The sequence below is a fragment of the Ambystoma mexicanum genome, chromosome 1q (genome assembly GCF_040938575.1).
Source record: "Ambystoma mexicanum isolate Mex_15411 chromosome 1q, UKY_AmexF1_1, whole genome shotgun sequence".
Lineage (NCBI taxonomy): Eukaryota > Metazoa > Chordata > Amphibia > Caudata > Ambystomatidae > Ambystoma > Ambystoma mexicanum.
The window spans coordinates 61,229,022-61,242,771 of record NC_090922.1 but is presented as its reverse complement, the minus strand read 5'-3'; the positions used below and the strand labels follow the sequence as shown (position 1 = coordinate 61,242,771).

Here is a 13,750-nt window from a genome sequence, read left to right as displayed (position 1 = left end):
GCTGTATTGCAAGGTGAATTTGAAGGTACAATGATGCCCTGTTGTAATAATGCATGTATGGTTTCTTTAATTCCCTCCTCTGCCTCCCTGGACAAGGGGTATTGTTTTACTTGGGGGTAACACTGCTCCGGGCTTCAGTTTAATTCTCACAGGTGTTACTTTCGCGTATTAGCCCTACGTCGTGGGGATTAGTTGTCCATATGTTAGCGGGTACCTGCTTCATGTCCTCATCAAAATATGATGGCGGTGCACTGACGACGGCCATGAGGGGGTTGATCAGACGCCTATTTTGCATCATGATATCACATGGCATGCATATTTCCATTATTATCTCCCCGTCATTGTCATCGTCAGCAAACAGCTCCTCGTTTGTCAGTTTGCACGGCGCTATGTTCAGGTCTATGCACAACACTCTTTGCCACTCGCACCCATGCGTCTCCAGCCCTATTGCCACAATACGTTTAGCTGAAACTTGCACTCCCTGAAGATCTAATGAAAGGATGGTACCTGGCACAACTTCGGGGTAAACTATTGGCTGTAAAAAAAAATCTGAGGGAACTCTCCATTCTTTTCGTATTAACTCGGGTACTGCTCGTGCCAAAACTTGTACCCCATACGCAAACATGTCGGCATTTAGGGGCACCCCTCGCACTGCTATTTAATTTGTTATCGTGCTGATCAATAACATCGCTCGGAGGGGGCATATCCCAGGGGTGGAGCATACTATACCCCTCTAAGTGAAAGAAATTGTCATATTAAGCTTGCTGAGAAGATCCCTACCCATCAAATTGACCTGAGAGTTGTCATGGTCTAGAAAGGGGGCCCGCACTGTTTTACCCCCAATCTTTACATCCAAATCTTCAGTATATGGAACCGTGACCACAGCCCAATAGAATACCTGCGTTTCCAAATTCTTGCCTGACAACGGAAAACTGCCTTCCAATAGGCATGATTTTTCCACTCCTGAGTCCACCATAAAGATGAACTGCTTGTTTCCTATGTCTGCTCCCACGAGTAAGGAAGTAAGGTAGTTGATAGGACTGGACATGCAAGTACCCTCGATTTAACGGCTGTGATGAACCGCTTGGCTTTCGGATTCACTGGAGTCAAGGCTGGTACCACGGTCGTGGGAGCTTTCCTTGCTCCTGCTTATCGGCGTAGGCTTGCCCCGTGTACCATTGACATCTGCTGCAAGACACTTTTGCTATGGTTTGAGGTCTTATGTCCTCTTCCACGAAGGTTCCGCAGGCCTGGGACGAAAAGGGCAAGGTTGCTTCTCTCCTCGCCACCCTCTCGACTGCCGCCACCTCTCTCCTTCTCTTGAACTGCTTTTCCCTGCTTAGCCGTGCCGTTATGCTGTCTGCCGTGCTCACCTTCCCTGTCCTGTGCTCTCTTGCTCCACTTTTTATCTCTGTGGGGGAAAAGGCAGGACTGTCGGGTGTGTGTGATTTAAGTAAATTGTCTGACTTTGCCTGACCCTTGTGTAGGGACATGTCACGTAAACAGTCTTATTGCAAGACCGTTGTTTTCTACATCGGGGAAAAATGTTGGTGTTGGAAAAGGGGAGCAGTAGAGTTTCTACGTGGTAAAATGGGGATAAGGTGTTATCGGGAATTATAGTGTTCGTATGGGAAAGGGAGGGGGGTTGGCGTGTCCGAGTATCCTACAGGACGGGAAGGTTTGTGAAATGGACTAGGATGACCAGGATGGAGAACAGAACATAGGGGATTGTAGGAATAGTAGTGTTCTGTCCTAGTAGATTGGGTGTTCGGGACAAAATAACTAAAGGAATGTGGAAAGGCATGTCCAGGGTTGTTTGGATGAGATACAAGCGCGTTAGAGATCTTAGAGGATGGGTTGTGTACAGAGAGTTTATTGGATCTGCGTAGGAGGGATTTAATGGTGGGGGAGGAGGAGGAGGCAGATGTATTGTAGCCTACGAAGGCCTCCAGGATCTCGTCCTCTTCTTCCTCCTTGGTACAGTACCGTGCCTCACCTTGGATATCCTCCCAAGCATAACCCCGGTCTCCCCTACCCAGGTGATCCTCCCCCACTGGTCCATCCGCAGGAACTAGATCCAAAAGCGATGGCCGTGTCCTGGCCACCTGGATAAGGGTTTCCTGGGCTCTACCTGTGAGAATACCTTCAGGTTTCTCAAAATAGTCAATGCATTTCACATGACTAGCTTCTAGATATTGCACCGTCACGTTGTAGCATGTTGATTAGTACCTAGGCACCCCACCAGGACTCTGCCTTCTCTGGAAACCCTATTCCAAACTCCCCTGAGGAACTACTCTCACTCACTGTCTACTTGGTCCTTGGGCACCAACCCACTGTTACATGCTCCATGTATCCTCCATTCCTCCCCTTGTTCCTCCAGTCTCAGAAAGGACCAGTCGTTGCATGCCTCCCACTGCCAGCGATACTAGCCTGCTCAAGGGTCCCCAAGGACATGCTCACAAGCACCTTTCCAGAAGGACACTACTTCTGAGGAGTCACCATGGCCATACTTGGTGGACGCTTCAAGTTGACTGCCAGGTTGTCCCGCCCTATCCCCACTAACCTCACTGATCTAACGTTCTCAACCACTAGGCTCAAACACAACACATGTACCGGATAAGATTCACTCAGATGGCAATTGAATAACCCTCCCAGCAGACCACAAACAGAACGCTACACCTCTGCAACTAACCTGCACATCACAGTCCCTACCAATGAATCCTGGCACCAGGTCCATGCAAGGCTCCCATTCGGACACAAATGTGTCTAGACTCCCACCACAGAACACCTAGTAACAGACCCCGACACAAGACTCAGAGTACTTCCAGTCCGCACGCGTCAAGACAACAGCACAGTCGTCTGTGATTTTCCTTCCTTCCCCACTAAGCTAAACCACCCACCTCTCTTTCAGATCGGCCAACGTGCCTGAAGACCATGTAACGTCAGCATTGCACAGCATAAATCCCCATTACAAGCATATTGCCTATGCAAAGCTGACATAACAGTTTAATGAACAGTTATTTCTGAGAATGTCCAACAGTTCATTTTTGGAGTCCCTAACTAAGAAGCAAGACCATACTACTTGTGAAAAGTGTCTATGTAGGGGAGGTCTCCCCCCCGTAGATTCTCACAGATAATGGCAATAAATGAATGTCCAAGGAAATTGCCATGTTTTTCCTTAGGTACGGACGACATTTGGCCCACATGCGGATTCAGATGTAGGGAGGGTATACCATTTGATTAATTAAAGTATCCAGAATTGCTTTTGCAGAGGAGGCCTTCACAGAGGATGATTACTAACATGCTAGCTTGAAGATCTCCTTTTGAGATGTTGAGAGGAAGAAAGCCAGTGCTTCCCTCTGTAAACAAGTATGTTTAATGACAGTAATTGTGCAGAGATAACATAAAAGCAAGGATTGTTTTTTAGTGGGGAGGAAATGAGGAGAAATTACTTTATTAAGGTCTGTGTAAAACAGGGTTGGGCATATCCTGTGTGACAAGTACCGTGACCTTGTCAAGAAGAGGGTTGGCAACCCTCTCGGCAGGGGGTGGGATGCCTACCAAGGTGGAATCCAGAGCCAGCTGTACCCTACCCCCGGATGGTGGCATTTAGGAGGGCCCCAATTCTGTCCCCTCCCAGTGTTCCAGTTTAATGTACATTACCAAGTTGCATCACCCATGCTTATGACTCCAAATGCCTGCCAAGGTTTCTCTTTCTCTCCTATAATTGACAGTGAAGCAACGGCACTACTGGGAGACCACTCGCAGCATTACAAACCATTAGCACCCCATACAATAGTTTGTGGCAAGCCGAGCCAAAGACATCAAGCAGAGAAAGAACAATGGCAAGAGAGAAAACCCAGAGTTTATGCAGTTTTCCACAGAACCGCACAGCAGTGTAACTGCTGCCAACGACCTAGATCACCAGAGACTTTTACCACAGCCTCAAACGCATGACAATACTTTACTTGCCTTGTGGAAGCCATACCAAGGCCCCCTACTACCAACCTGGACACATGGCAACACTGGCTGCCATTGCTATCTCACGATTGCCTGCCAAGGAGAAAAGGGGAGGGGCTTAACAGATTATTTGTATCATTTAATGTTTGTAACAACTCCCGGGCCAGATTGGCCAGGGACAGTGGACTAACCAGGGCATATGGGATGAGGGGGGATTAAAAGAAACCCCAGGAAGTTGTGGGTTGTTTTTCGGAGGGGGGGCGGAGGAGGAGGAGGAGGAACAACATTATTTTGTGAGTGAAAGGAGGGTTTTCAGTAGAAATTGGGGTTAAGCAGAAGCTGTGGTTTGGATGATGAATTAGTAACATCAAACGGTGGAGGCAAGGTTAGAGGGAGTCAGAAGGGAGAGATGCATGGAGTAGAGGAAGAGAAGGTGAGTGGAGGGTAAGGAAGGACAGTAGGAAGAGGAGAAAATCAGGGAGCAAGAGGGAAAGGCGTACATGGGTGTGAGAGGAAAGGGACCGAATCAGGAAGAATGTCTGAAAGGCACAATCTAATGCCCATTTTTAGATACCTAACCACTGGATAGTGTAGGGTAAGTCTATGAAGTGACTGAGGGAGGTTAGATGGATAAGTAATTTTGTCTTTACGTTTTCATCTCAAGCATAAGACAGAATCTAGACAATAGGAGTTCATATTCTGTATACATTAACCTGGTCAGTAGGGACAGCAGCACCATGGAGGGTGGGTACTTGTTAGATGAGAGAGGGTGGGGGGCAGCCCTAGGGCCCTGACCAGTCTATTAATAAAAACCCTTGCACCGTCTCTGAGATTTTGAGTGTTCTTTCAGCAGTCTGTGACAACAAATATAGACCTCTAGAATGTGAAGAGAACATTGGTAAAAAGAAATGTGTGGATGCTGTAGGATGGCAAGATGCAGAACACAGAAAGGGTTGCATAGTGCTTTGAAAATTGTGGCATCTTAGGAAAGGAGCAAGTCCAAAGAATTGAGCTGTGTTATTAATTAAAAGATGAGAGTGACTATTTATGATCGGAATGTAAGGAGACTATAAGAAACTGCAAAATGTTCAGGATTAACCAATGAATCTCAAGCCATCAGGCAAGTGGAAAATGTGAAAAGTGGAGTAGCTGTGAAGGAATAATGGGGGCGAACTGATAATCAGATTGCCAATGCACGTCTATGTCTCCTCTTACCCATGCTGTTTAAGTATATTATAACTGGTGCGATGAAGGCAGCAGTAACCTAATAAAGTTGTTTGCTGGCATGCATCTGTTACCTGATATGTCAAAGTGACAAACCTCTTTTGACACCAGGCAGACAGTCTTGCTTGATAGTGAATGCTACATTTGTCACCTACTTCTACAGTGCAGCGCTGTTGGTCACTGAACTGCTGTTTGTGCCCTGACCCAGTGTGATATCATCTGATGGCTTACCCTGTTTGCAAGATATTAATGCTGTACGCGTTCTTGTAATACATAAGCCTGCAACCAGATAGCCCACTATCTTAATTCTAACTGCAAAATTTGATAGGATGCTATTGACGTGTCTATTGCTGTTCGTATGAGTTGAATTCAGTGTTCGATATATATGCAGCAATGTGGACAAGAATGTATGGAATTACATGTGATCGAGTTGTACAGTGTTTTGTACTTGGGAGCAATTGGCACTCGGAGTAAACTGAATGCATAGCCATAATTACAAAAAGCTTTATTGCAGGTAATCGCAGCACATCTGCAATCCCAGACAGTAGTCCTGCATAAACGGATACCTTTGGAACTTCGAATCATATTTCAAGTACAACCTAGATGAAGACTTACTTGAATCTTCACCCATGCTACCAGCAACAGTCTTCCCACCTTCTCATCCCATCCTTTGTATGCGTTCATAGGAGAACAGCAATTACTACCCTCTTTGCTATGTGTGCAACGCCGCAGTTAGTCAGCGTTGCAGAATCCCCAGCACTAATCTCTGATAGTGCCCAGAATTCTCCCTGTGACTCTGCCGTCGGCAACGTCCACTGCGGTTGCACTTTGCCCTGGCCATCTTGCGTGCCTCCTGGCACCCCACTTTCTCCCGGCATACCGTCCCTAGTCTCTCTTATTTCACTTCAGCCTCATCACTCCCTCTCCACATCAGCAACATCCCTTCCATGACTCTTGTAGGGTGGCTGAGCAATGATATCGTACACAGATGGTTTGACTTGCTTTATTCGCTATTCAGTTCTCCGGGGAAAGGGTTGGATAATCACCTACGGGAACAAGGTTAACCCCTACAACTAAATGGGGATAACTCAATGCAGACAGTGGATCAACATCAAGTATGGATTCTTTAAGGCGCTCCACGGCAATGTATTCTGCAAATGACAACATTGCAAAACCTAGCTTTATAAGTTATTTTCTCTTCTTTGTGACACCCTATCCTAGTAAATATTATGCAAATGAGCTGCCAACATAAAGCCTTAAAATCCATAATCACCAGTCCTTAACTGCCAGGCTACACTAGTCTATAAAGAAAGTGTCTTAAGTATTGTCCAACAAAAGTGTTTGTAAACCTGTTCTTTAAAAGCCTATCATTAATCTGTCAAAATAACATCCACAGAGTACCTTTTGTGAATGTTCTTTTGCGGGGAACTCACAGTTCAGACTCACGTCAGTCTCCCTGCTTTCTTCAGTCTTTTAGACTTGGGGGGGTTGGGGGGGTTAAAACGAAAGGTGGGCAGTCAACAGCTAAATCACATGTTCCCTTTGGCACAGCTGTGACACATTTCACAACAACAGCTCCCACAATGGCGGTCCTTCAGGACATGTCGGTGACAGTCATTTCCTTTGCGTCTTTAGAACCTATTCTTGTTTCTACTAGACCTGGACCGGTGCCAAGTGCATCTGTGGGCAGAGATCATTTTGCGCCTTGGGTGGTGGAGCAGTCAGCACATACTAGGATGTCTTTGCCATCTACAGTATCTCTTCCTCCCACTTCTTCCCCTTACAACATGGGGAACTGTGTTAAGAGGTCCTTCGTGGAAACCTATATCCATTGATTAATGGAGACAAAACTCTTTTTCCAGGCTGGTCCCTGTCCCACAACCGTAACCAAGACAATCCTCCGAATATCCCTTTTTGGAAAATTCCAGTCACTAATGTACTCAGACCCTATGAAAAAACACTTCAGACACCTTTTCAATGACCTTATCTCTCATGAACAGATGGTCCCAAAACTGCTAGGAATACCTCCTCTGCCTCCTGTAGCTCTCTAGGAACTGTAAGGGCGCAGAAGGAGATAGACAAGACACAGGTGGCATGTTTGTTTTGAGTTATAAACTTTTTTTGTCTTAAAGAAAGGAAAAGGCCTAACTGTCCCCAACTACTTTGAGGGGTTGCCCTGCCTCCAGTGGAGTATTTACAATTAGTTAATAGGCCGGGGCCTACAGCGAGAGATTCCCACTGGAGCGGCATGTTTAAAGTTATTTTTATTTCCCTGTGTCAGGCCGATAATGTGATGTTTGTGCGGATAACATTTCTGCTCTCAGCACTAATAGAACACAGGCAGTAGCCCACCCAGAGCGCCTTTATGCCAAAGGCCTGCACTGGCCAGATCTGTATTTCAGTTCCCTTGTGGAGAACTGATCCCAAGGGTGATTGGAATGTAGCAGGCTCACATTAATGTGATTACATGATGTGCATTCAGACACTCTTTAACATTTAAAACCTTTTCTGTCCGAACTTATGTAAATGGTTCAGGTTTATAAAAGCTTTATCGTTCGGATGAAAAAAGGAAATGAGCATTAGCACAAAACCCAGTGTGTATTAGGCATTTAGCGATTCAGTCATACAACCCTTACACCGGGCATTTGTCATATTTAAAGATTTGTGTTAATTGTGCCCCTTCCTAGTCTCACTGTTTTTTAATCAATATACACAAACCGTGCTAGGGAATCACTTTTCACACACAAACGTTCTTGTTCAAATACACATGCATTTTGTATGCCATTTTGAAAATCAGAAATGTTCCCCACAGTAGAGTAAAGCTTACATATGACACATCATATAGCGCTTCATATCAGGTTGATCCTGCTTCTAGACCCTTTAGTTATGGTTTTTGTTGTTGGGCAATTTATTTGTGCTCAAATTATTAACATCAGGAGGATGAAGGGCTGAGTCAGCCCTTCCATGTGAAATGCAGATTCGGTCCGTAATGAATGTATGCGATTATATTGCTGAGCTATCTTCACGGTTAACTACGGATTTGATGGATATGAAGGTATATGGAACAGTTACAGTGGCAAGCAGCAACGGCCAATACTGTTCGCTTTACCAACTTTCATTGTTGTGGGTGTAGAGGTGCACCTGTACATTAGTGTTCAGGTTTTGGTGCGCAGCCACTTTCATCATCTTGTCATGCACAGCCCTCCGTTCCCAAATGGGGGCAAGTGAATTTTATGTGTGGCTAATAGCTTCAGACTTGACATTTTGCACCCTGCACATATTACTGTTTACTTCACCACATCCATCAAGTGTGTAACCATGTGGGTCTAGCATATGTTACTCATTTATTTTCAAATTCTCTTATTGTGAGCCCTAACTCGAGAACAACAGGGCGATGTTCAGTAGGATGTGTGCATAATCCTAGTCATCACAATAGATTGTGTCTAACAGTGTCAACCAAAACAGTAAATCAGTGAAACAAAAGAATACAAGTGCAATAAAATAAAATGATAACAAATATATATCAATTCAATCAGAATATATGGATAAGAAGGGGAAGCAGTATGTTTTAGGAGCCTAGCTTGAATGCAAGTTAAGTAGGAAGCAGTGTAATGGAGACATTCCAGGCTTGAGGAGCTGCAAAAGAAAAGGCCTCCGCTGAAAGAAGTACATCTCTAAAAAGGGGAACTATCAGGGTAACCCATGACCTTCAGGTGATATGCACTCTAGCTGCTAAATATACTGCGTGTCCCACCATGCCTTATATGTAATGCAGCAGATCTTGAAAAGTGACCTAGAATAAATCTGGAAGCAGTGAAGAGGAATTAAAGTAAGAGTAATGTCCGGGGAGCCAAGCTTTAAGCTGGTGGACTCGTCCATATGCATTTCCACCATCCAAGTGATATAAAGCTAATGGTTACATGGCATTCCACAAATTCATGGGAGGAATAAAAGGTTTGGTCTTTTGAAGAAGATATAACGGAAAATACAAGATTGAAAAAGGCAAGAGATATGAGATTTCAAAATCAACTTAAAATCAAGAGTCCAAAGATTTTGCAGAGGTCACCATGGTAGAAATGATACTGAGAGAAGAGAGTGGCAAAAACGTACTCTGAGCAATTATAAGGGAAGATGAAGATGAAGAGGAGAGATGGCTGTTGCTCATGTGAAGTGACTGTTTTCTGGAATGTGCATGGGATGAATAATTATGTTCTTTCAGGGTTGGTCTTTTCTGTGGAGACATAAGGGTCCAACTGGTCTCCTGCTCCCCTGTGAGCAGGACACCCACCTGCTTAGATGGGAGCTGAATAATTCTGCCAAAAAGTGTGGGTGGATTTATAGCGCTCAGGCATGCAGTTACTCAAGGGGGTGCTCATCTGTGTTGATCAGGGTGGGGCGGCCGTTAATAGCGATGCACATAGATGAAACAGGTCGATTCCCTATTCCATAGTCATCTTGGACCACCTGAATGATCAACATGTATTGTGGTAAATGTTTTTTTATTGATGCGTTTTTCAGGGTAGGGGTTAGGCTAAACTTATGGGCTTGGGCAGTTTCTACAAATAAACAGGGACATCTCAAAATAAATAGTGCCAATAAAGGCCAATGTAAAGTGAAGGGTCCTTCAAGTGCGTACCACTTCTTGTGCCATAATTCCAAACAATAAAGCTCATCCTATGCTAATAAATGCTTATCCCTCCTGGGAAACCATAAACTGTAACACGAGATCACCAAGGTTTGGCCAACAGAAAGTTCAAAACCTCGACTTAATAAGACCATAGCCTCCTGGCTACCCTAAGCTATAAGGCATATGTTCCACTTTGTAGCCTACAAAACCTACTATTTCATATCCAACCCTTGTCTAATATTACAAAAGGTTCTGCTGGGAAGGCTTTTCCAGGGCAGGGTTATTCAGTCTAGACACGTCTTCGGTCTTCCTGCTTTCACAATACCTCTTAACTCTCCCAGGTGTCGGGATTCTCTGACTTCCCTTCTCAAGCTATACCCCAGCCTCTGGTGCTTTCATCTAGCACAGAGTTTTCCTGCCTTACTCCTTGTTGCACTTGTTGGGGGTTGCCCCAACCTCTGCTATTTCAGATTATCATATGGGTCTTTCACAGAGCGTGCGCTATTCAACATTCCTTGTCTCCCAGACATTGGGTTTTTCAGCATTCACTTTTAGGCCACTAACAGAGTTGGGTTTCTCAGCATTCACTTAAAGCAGAATAGGTACTTCTCCTCCTTGAATCCAGGGTCCTTTTCAGACAGACTATGTAATTCACCTTCCTGTCAAGAGTCTCTCTTCTCAGAAGACTCCACGCAGTCTCTTGCCTTCAGCTGTCCTGCTGCTTTCACTGCTTTGTTCAGTGACCTCTCTTGAGAATACTCTGTTGTGGATCGGGTCTTTCGGGCCACCCTTTTGAGGGAATCTGCTCTTCCCAGGTAGTAGTTTCCTTGTGTATCAGGGAATGTCAGAAGGGTTTTCTTCTTTGTTCCACTCTTCTGTGTCTTCTGGGGCTATTTTCATATTTTTCAAATGGTCTCTTCTAGTGTTTCAACTCTGCAATTGGTAGGGCTCTGGGTTCGCTTGTGTTTTGGGTTGGGATTGGTTTCTGCCTAATGGTTCTTTATATGTCTTTAATTGAACCTCTTTGCTGTGCGGAATTATGTGATCTTGCTCACCAGTTTGTTCTGCGCTTTTAAAGGTGTTCTGCATTGATACAGCCATCTTGGAATTCTTCCTGCGAGTGTTTGACTGTTCACAATGTTCCGCCTATTCGGAAAAGTGTCTCTCGGTTTTTAGCTGCATTTCCTTCTAACCGCGAAGCTTGCTGTACAGCCCAGGAAAGTCCCAGAGTACTCGGAGGATACTGAGTCAGTCAAAACCACACATGATAACGGAAGTAGACAGAGTGCAAGGCAAAACCCAGATTTATTGACATCCAAAATAAAGCACAGACAGCATTCAACCATCAAAATCTTGTATCTCTCGATTAATTCAGTAAAAACAATGGATTAAATACTCAAAACTCATTATTGCTGACATCACAACATAATCTCTCGGTACAAAACCCACGGGGACTAGGGATTTATTAAGGAGATTGGCTACATATAGACTCTAAGTGTAAAACATTTCATTGGGTTATGACAATCTGGTGGCTCCACCTGGGATCACCTCAAAATTATTGATAATAAATAAAATACATCGTCTCTACACCCCATTATCGGTTGGCATATAATTTGCCGGGCTGCCTAACAAAGGAGATTCTAATTGGTTGGCGTTCTGCTAACCAACCTTGAACGATTAACAGGTCGTCAAGAAATGAGTCAGACCGGAGTAGGGGGAGAGAGAGGTCCACAGGCAGCTTTCCATTTAATTAAAAAAGATACCATCCCTTAGTCCTAGGCCATGAGCCAGGGTGATTGCTTTGTACTTGGCCTTGTACGATGTCTCGTGTCTGGGTGTATTTGTAGAGAGTACAGCAGGTGTCCTAACTGTGTTGGTTTCTAATGAATATACCGTGTTCCCCAATTATGTGTCACGTATGATGGGACCATGGTTGGAATTATTTTACCCTGCATTTATTAGGATTTTAGCCAATATTAATCTGAATGTTATGGTTTCTTTTACCACTGGGGACACTATTGAGTTATTCTGCGTGGCCTTTTCTTGGCTCATAATTTCTGTGCATCTGGCTAACAATGTTCGGTTGCGCTTGTCTCAACTTTAATTAATCTGGAAATATACTTCTGTATCCTGGGAATTGCTATCTCGGCCCTTTCTCTGCACTGTTATGAGCCTCTCTTGTTTCGTGGTAACCTTGGCTCTGGTTGTCAGCTACTGCCTGAGCTCCGTCGGATCTGTATTTCTGAGATTTCAGCATCTTGCGTTCTCGTGAAGCCTTGAGACCTTTCATTTAATTCGAAGCATGTTGCGGCTTCTATTTTGAAAATGATGGCTTCCCATTACTGTTGCATTTCTATGTTAGTGAGCTATATTCGTGTGTCATTCATGTTACATTCCGTTTATACATTGCTTATGTTGGTATTCTTCATGTCTTATGGATTCAATGTTAATATTCTTCATGTATAAATGTATATATTACATAGTGTACGTATTCTTCATGTGGGGTGTACATTTGCTTTGTGTCTAATGCATGCACATGTATTGATTTATGTTAGTTTGGTTACTCTTGCCATCTACAGCTTAGTTGTATGGGTCCTGAGGACAAATTCATTTTTATCCTGGAGGGGTAATGGTACTTTCCAATGTTTGGGTATGGGGGAAGTCATAGGTTTGGGTATACTTTTGTATATGAGTATGCAAGTTAATTACTATTTTCATTACAAACATTCCTTTTTGGCAGTCTTTTTTCATTTGCTTATTGCAATTCTTAGAACACAAAAAAAACAAATAGTACTAGTACTAAGATAGCCATCAGTAATTTGAATGCATTAGCCAACCAGAAGTGGATCCACGAGAACAGGTAATTAAACCAGTCATCATCTGCAATATCATTCACCTCGTCCACCATTTTTGTGTACAATTTTTGGCAAGGTGTGGCTATGGCCTCTGTTAAGGTCCCATTCTCCTCATCATGGGTGGGTATGTACGTGCAGCAAGAAGTCCCAATCTCCCCACCGCCCCCTCCATGGCCGTTATCAGATTGAAAGCGTATCTGTTTTGAAGGGTCATGAGTCTTTTTGCCTTCAGCGTTCCCCTTAACGCCTTTCACAGTTGTGTCTATTGTCTGCAACAGCTCCCATTGGTAATTTTCAGCCATTTACATTTGTATTAGCCTGTAACACAGCTGTAAAGAGGGATATAAAGAACATCTCACTTCCAGCCAAAAAATGTATACTCGTCTGGTATGGTGTCATATGCCTCTTCCATCTTCATTGAGTTGAAGTTGCTCCTCTTCAGGTATGCAAGTGTGAGGGACCTCTTATGTCTTGTGTGTGTGTGTGTTCATTTTGGGGAAAGGTACTACCAAGGCTGGTGCACTTATTACCATGGAGCATAGGCCTCCCCAATTAGGGGGACGTTTTTATGTAATTATTGTTAATGTGTTTTAGTTTAAAACAAACTTTACACATATAAAATTCTTCAATCAAGACATTTATATTAATTCATATCATTCAAAATATACAATAAATACATAAAATCCAACTCAAATCAAAACACTTACCAAACTTACAGTTTAAGAAAATACAAATCCAAACATACCATACTACACATACGGGTGCTCAAAGAACTACAAACAATAAATTCATTCTCACATCAGCAGTTAAATTGATAATGCACAATATTCTTCATTACTTTCCTATTGTGATCACGTTCAAGAACAGAATCAGGAGCATTCTTCTCTAACAAGTTGCTCCGAAACCACAATCCAGACTCTATAAACGCCATTTGAAGGGCTTTGCTTTATGTGTTAAGCCAGCGCTTCCAAAAGGAGGAATGCCGTAATAGAGTCCAGATGATGAACATATTGTCCGAAATTATTTATATAGAGCGATTTTTGGCAAAGTCGACAATACCTGTCAGACACCGAAAATGATCATT

General features: G+C 43.8%; 1 protein-coding gene across 4 annotated transcripts in view; it reads left to right on the top strand.

Annotated features, from left to right (window-relative positions):
* Nucleotides 1-13,750, top strand: part of WWP2 (WW domain containing E3 ubiquitin protein ligase 2) — a 1,426,252-nt gene that overhangs the window by 136,717 nt on the left and 1,275,785 nt on the right. The window lies entirely within an intron of this gene.